Source organism: Podarcis bocagei (genome assembly GCF_964188305.1).
Source record: "Podarcis bocagei genome assembly, chromosome: W".
Classification (NCBI taxonomy): Eukaryota; Metazoa; Chordata; class Lepidosauria; order Squamata; family Lacertidae; genus Podarcis; species Podarcis bocagei.
Genome location: NC_138131.1, coordinates 81,919,071 through 81,925,673, shown reverse-complemented (window position 1 = coordinate 81,925,673; position 6,603 = coordinate 81,919,071). Strand labels below are relative to the sequence as shown.

The following is a 6,603-nucleotide window of genomic DNA, read 5'->3' as shown; positions in this document are numbered from 1 at the left end:
TCCTCCCTCAACCCCTCCTTTCTGTAATGAATGCATGATGTCAACCCTTTCTGTAACGTATGCATGATGTCAACCCCTCCTTTCTGTAATGTATGCATGATGTTTCTGGGGGTGGGCTTGACCTAGAGGAGGGGAATTTCAAAAGTTTTTATAAGGTCTTGCGGCCCATTGTTCTGGGTCTTTCCTCTCTCCTGCAAGTGAGGGGAACACCCTGATGCATCAGTTCAATAAAGGCCAAGCCTACAGGCTGCTGTTTTGCTCCAAGTTATCCTGGTTGGTGTCTTTGTTTTGTCCAAGGGAGCCCTCAGATTTTTCCGTTAACACAGTCTACAGCAGAATCTACACAGAATGGGGAGGGGGGCGAGTTCTGGGCTCTGGGGGAGGGAAGGGGGGCAGGTCCTAGTCCGTATCGAGAGAGAGGGCCGAGGGGAACGAAAGCTGCTCTGCCTGGCCGTCTCTGCAGGGATGTTGCGGGGAAACGGGCTCCTTTTGCACCCAGGTCTCTAGAGGGGATAAACCTGGGTCTGGACTGTACCACTTCAGGTCCCCCAGAGGGGGAGGTAAAGGGACACCCAATGACCCACATTCTGTAAGTGGAGGATCCCTGATTGATTTATTTGGGGGGGGGGATATGCCAATCTTGCTCAAGTCAGCCTCCCCTCCTCCAAAAAGGTTCTCTCCCACAATCCCAAAGACAACACAGGCCCCCCTCAAGAGTCTCCCAGAGCATGTGCAGAGTTCAGAGATGCTTTTGTTGCGATTCCTGTCTTGCGGAAGGTTGGACTACATGACCCTCAGGGCCCCCTCCCAATTCTACACTTAAATAATTTCACAGCACGGAAGTGAGGAGGGGCAGGGACTGTCAGAAAGGGGGGCTTTTGCTATGCAGAGATCTGGCCCCCCCCTTAAAATCAGAGCTGTGAATCTGCAGGATGCGAAGCCAAGCAGACCCCTGACCCCAAAAAGGCAGGGGAAGGGGGCTTCCCACAAGGGACCAGTGGGGCAAGACTGGGCAGCCAAAGAGGAGGGACCCAGGAGTCCGGGGGCCTACGATCCACTTTGCTCTTTCAACGGGATCCGGAGACAGGCAACAAACCAAGCCGGGAGCAGGGTTGCCCAGAGTCCGTTACTGCAGAAAGAAGAGAAATCCGTGAGATACTGACCCGATTCAGAGAGGAAACATTAGCTGGCTGGGGGTTGCAATTGCAGGAATTGCTCCACAACAACCCTGTGAAGCAGGCAGACTGGATCCTGCCCCCCGGGACCCCTGAGAGCTTTATCATGGCCAGGGACTGGGGATTCGAACCCAGATCTCTCTGCCAGGGCCTAGTCTGGCCCTCTCACCACTGCACCGCACTGCCTCTCAGTGGGTGGCACAGAGATGTTTTTTTTAAAAGAATATAAAAATGAAGAATCGAGAGAACTTGGCAGTCTTGGGCGTATCTTGGACACTGACCTCGGATTTGGGCTTCTCCGATTTGGGTTTTTCTTCAGAAGCTGAAAAGGAGGATAATGAAGCAGGGAAAGGTTAATGACCAGAAAACCCAGGGAAATGGACAGGAATACTTGAAAGCATGCAGAAAGCTAAAAAGGAAATCAACATTTCTGAGCCGCTGGGCAGGGATGTTTTTAGCAGGCGACCAAAGAGAGTCTGGCCAAGGCGCCTGGTTGGTATCAAGAGGCAGGGAGTTCCAAAGAGCCTTGGAGCCGGGAGGGACCCCGAGGGTCATCTAGTCCAACCCCCCGCAAGGCAGGAATCTTGAACCCACAACGCTGATATCAAGAGTCTCAGGCTCTCCCGGCTGAGCTTCTTGTACTGGCAAATGTGGGAAAGGGGAGTCAATTGGCCAGTGCCAGTTCCGCCATTCAAAGGGGTCAGGTGGTGGAGGAGAGATTTCTCAACTGCTTTTACTGTCAATATTTGCATGGTCTTAATAGATTCTGAATAGTCTCCCCCAGGAAAATATTTCTATTTTTCATTATAATAATTAGACTTGAGGGAGGCTGGGTTATTTGTTTTGGTTCTCATTTTTATCATGTACGTTGTGTTTTCATCGTGCATTTTTATGCCACAAACTGCCCGGAGATCCAGAAAAGGAGGATGCTGTGTACATTTATAGAATCCTAGAATTGTAGAATCAGAAGGGACCCCAGGAATCTCAGCTAAAGTATCCCCTAAAATATTGACCAAATGGTAAAATAGGACCATATTGATAACAAAAATAACAGTACAGAAGGGGTGGGTGGGAACAACCTTACCCCATCGGAAGAAGGACCGCAAGACCCCCAGGAGCACAATGGCGACCAGGAACAAGCCGATGGCGTCCTCCAGGGAGGGGCCCAGGGACCCTGGGTGGGGGGAGAAGGGGCAGAGGCAGAAGGGGGGCGTCAGAGAGGGAGAAGGGGGGCGATGTCAGACCCCCACCCTGCCTTGGCCACCCAGTGCAGGTCCAAAAGCTGCACCTTCGCCCCACCCCCCATATCCTCCACCCCATGCCCGACTTGATCAGTGCCAATTCACAGAATCCTAGTTGGGAGGGCACCCCAGCGGTCATCCAGCCCAACCCCCTTCAAGGGAGGAATCCCAGCTAAATCACCCAGGACAGGCGACCTCCCAACCTCCGCCAGTCAGGAATCGCACCCGCAGCCAATCTTCTGGGCCTTGCTACCCAGCCCCCAGGGGACCCCGGCACAGACCCCCAAGTGCAGACCCCCACCTGCCACATGGAGCACGACCGCCTTCTTGACCCCCGCCTCGCCCAGCCCTGCATGGCCTACATGGCAGACGTAGGAGACCCCGTGGTCCTCGGTCGGGACGGGCAGCAGGCGGGCGAAGCTGGTGAAGCTGAAGGTGCCGTCAGGAGCCTGGCGGTGCCCCGAGTCCCCGATGTCCAGGAAGGCGTCCTGGGGGGCGCCGGACCCCCTCCGCTTCCAGCTGACCGAGGCACCCAGAGGGAAGAAGCCGGAGACCTCGCAGGCCAGCTGGGGCCGGGCACTGGGGGGCACGGAGAGCGTCGTGGGGCGCAGCGTCACCTGGGGGGGCTCTGCAGGGCGAGAGGGAGTGAGCAGAGCGCCCCCTGCTGACAACCAGGAGCACTGCAGGCTCCCAGCTGCCGGGAGGGGAGAGGGGGGCTCTTGGATTCGAATCCTGAGGAAGACAGGGTCCCCGTTGGCTTGACCAAGTGGCCAGGCGCTTCTTCAGGAGCCTCCCAACCCAGGGGCAGTCTCTCTGGATCGCTTGGTTCTTAGAAGCGTAGAATCAGACAGGTGGAAGGGATCCCCAAGGGTCATCTAGCCCAACCCCTGCCAGGCAGGGATCTCAGGGCAATTGGGCCACTGCGAGGTTGAAGCACTCTCCCTATGTTCTTTTGGCGCCTCCAGGCCCAGGAGCAGTCTATCTGGATCCCTAGGGCCTGGCCGGCATTTGGCCACTGTGAGAATGCAAGATGCTGGCTCCATGGGGGTCCCTTTGGGCAGTGGACCCCCTTTCCCCTTCCTTCCCTCCGCCCTCCCTGCAAGGGAGACCCCCCCGGTCGCTCACTCACCCACCACCTTGAACTCGAGCGCCTGCTGGGCGTGCAGGTGGGGCAGGTAGACGGTGCAGATGTAGGTGCCCTCGTGGCGGACGGCCACGCTCCACAGGCGCAGGGAGGCACCGCCGCCCTCGGCGTCCAGCAGCAGCTCATCCCCCTCCTCGGCCACCGACACCCCCCGCGTGGCTCCGTCGAAGGCCAGCACCACCTTCCCGGCCCCCCGGAACTGATGGCGCCACTCCACCGAGAAGGCCGAGGCCGGCGCTGAGAAGCCGCAGTGCAGGACTGCCGGGCGCCCGAGGCGGGACTCCAGGCGCGGCGTCCGCGTGAAGACCGACAGCACCGCTGCGCAAGGAGGGAGGAGGGCGAGGTGAGCGGGAGAGATCCCCAGCGGTCATCTAGACCCACCCCCGTGCAAGGGAGGAATCCCAGAAGGGAAAAACAACAAACCCAGGGCTGTGTTTAGCAGATGCGGCGCCAGGCTGCAAATGTCCGCCCGATAGTGTTGGGGTGGCCGTAGCTGCGCACTGCCAGCCATTGTGGGGGGCGCAACTCTCCCTCATGCCAATGCAGGAGAGCGATCCCCCGAGAGGCCAGCGCCCTATGGGAAAGACCGCTCTGAACAAGCCCACCATCTATTTGATTTATTCATTTAATTTCGTGGTTCTCAAATTTGGGGGGACCCCCATGAACGCTCTCCCTTTCAGCCAGTGCCCTAAAAGAGGCATGGTTTGGAACAACTGTTTGAACGACCCAGTAAGATGAAAGCAAGATTTGAAAGAGCAACAATTACTTGCCAAATGACTCAAAATCCACTTCAAACTACTCCAAGTAGTTCAACCCAGCAGATGCCTTTGATCCAGGGATTTCTGCTTTCCGCTTGCCCCACGGTGCCCCCTATCTCCCGCCCCCCAGGAGGGTGGAACCAATGACATTGGACATTCCTCATTTAAATCATGGCCTTTCTGCCCCGCCTTCTCCTCCCAGGGGCTGAAGGCGGCCTCCCTCCCCTTCCCCTCCCCTTCCCCCGCGCTGACCCTGCCAGGCCGGCCTGCCTGAGAAGCACCGACTGGCCCTCGGTCCCTCTCTCCCAGGCTGCTGGCGCAGGGCTCTGACCGCTAGGCCGCTCGGCTGCTCCCCTTCCGCTCGCCAGGTGGGACCTGCGGTGGTGGTGACGCTGCTGACCCCATCCTGCTGCTTCCAAGGCGGGGCCTCCTCCGTGTGCAGGACGCTGCTGACCCCGAACTCGGCCTCGGGGGCCTGCATGCTGGCGATGAGCCACTTGCCCCTCTCCAGGGCGCGGGGGCAGCCCCCTCCGCCCACCAGCCCCTCCGCCCAGGCGACAAAGTGGGACTCTTGCGGCGCGTAAGCGTTGATCTCGCAGGAGGATTCCGCCTCGCTGGCATCCGGACTCAGCCAGGGCGGGGGGGGGTGGCCGAGGCCTGACCGCCCCACAGGGCCCCTGAGGGGTCTGCCGGGGGGACAAAGCGGGGGGAGGTGAACCAGTGTCTGGGGGGGGGAATGATGAGCCTTGTCTCTCCACTGCCGGACCCCCCCAACCTACATCGCAGGGGGTTGGAGTGGATGACCTTTGGGGTTCCCAACTCCACCGTTCTGTGTCAGCCAGTTCAGTTCAACTCGCAGAATCACAGAATTGGAAGGGACCCCCGAGGGTCATCTAGTCCAACCCCCTGCGATGCAGGAATCTCAGCGAAAACAAGATGCCCTCTAAGGAGGATTTGTTTTGTCTATTTAATGGGATTTAAACGCCAGTTAATAAACCAAAGCAACCAAGCAGTTTGCTTGGTTCAGATACCTCTGAATCGTGTAAATGCTGAGGTTGGAAAACAATTTGAAGTACATTCAGAATAAGCATAACTAGATGAAATTAATCCACAACAATAGGACTCCTGAGTTCCTGAGATGATTTCTTTTGTCCTTTCACTGTATTTATTTTTCCCAATTGGAACTATGAAATGGTGATTTTCTTGAGTCAAAATGAGAGTAACCCTGAACGTTTCTTAGAAAAAAAGCACTGAACCTATATACCAGAGAAGAATGTACGGAACTGTAGTTGTTTGCATATATAGTGATATACAGTGGTACCCCACAAGACGAATGCCTCGCAAGACGGAAAACCCGCAAGACGAAAGGGTTTTCTGTTTTGGAGGCGCTTCGTAAGACGAATTTCCCTATGGGCTTGCTTCGCAAGACGAAAGCCCATAGGGAAATCTCCGGGGACCTCTTTTAAATGCTGGTGGTGGGGAGCAAAGCCTTTCCCCCCCCTCCGGCCTTCAGAAGAGGTCCAGGAAGGCCGGCAGGGGCTTCCGGTCGGCGCCAGCGTTAATGGCGGTCCTCTTTCCGAGCTCCGGAGGAGGAATGCTCTGCGAGTTTGGGTCTGACCCGCTACGGCAAGCGGGGGACCCCTAAAATCACAGGCGCTGAAGCCTGTGAACAAGGAGACTCGGTGGGCACCAGAAGCGCCCCCCTTACTGCAGAAAGAGCCTTTTTAAAGGCTCCGGAACGGCATCAGGAGAGCGCGGTGCTGAGAGTCGCTACCCAGCCCGCAGAGTGAAGCCGCGTCGCCATGAACGGAGAGCGCCGATTTCTTCCTGTAAATTTGGGACTGAAAAGCCTGTGAGTAAGACTGAACGTTATTTTGAAAAATTTTAAAATTGGAAATCTGGCTGAAAATGGGGAAGGTGAAAATTAAGGAAGTCTGCCTTCCCCCGACTGCATGACAGCTAAAGCAACGGAAATTTAAAGCTGCATCCGTATGAAACATCCTTTGACTACTTAAACCTGACATTGGATCTAGATCTCCCCTCTAGCAAGCAGGGCAGAGGGGAGGAAAAAAGGACATTAAGAACTGCATGATTTATTTAAAAGAAAAAAATCTTCTGCTGCCTTAACACCCTGAAACGGACTGCCAAATAAGACATTAGGGCACTGAACTGTCTTTAAACTTCTGGGAAAGTTACATGGTTGAAGTTTCGTTTGATACAAAGTTTTAAGACTTTATTGCTACAGTATATTGGAGTGTGTTGAAAGAGTATCTACTGGAAAAAGT

General features: G+C 55.9%; 1 pseudogene across 1 annotated transcript; it reads right to left on the bottom strand.

Annotated features, from left to right (window-relative positions):
* Positions 1 to 335: 335 nt before the first annotated feature.
* LOC308578289 (tapasin-like) lies at positions 336 to 5,152 on the bottom strand (annotated as a pseudogene). The gene is made up of 6 exons (XR_014013535.1): positions 4,694 to 5,152; positions 3,546 to 3,878; positions 2,718 to 3,044; positions 2,260 to 2,349; positions 1,457 to 1,497; positions 336 to 1,129 (listed from the first exon to the last, which is right to left on the bottom strand). The product of XR_014013535.1 is annotated as a tapasin-like (transcript).
* Between the last annotated feature and the right edge of the window lie 1,451 nt (positions 5,153 to 6,603).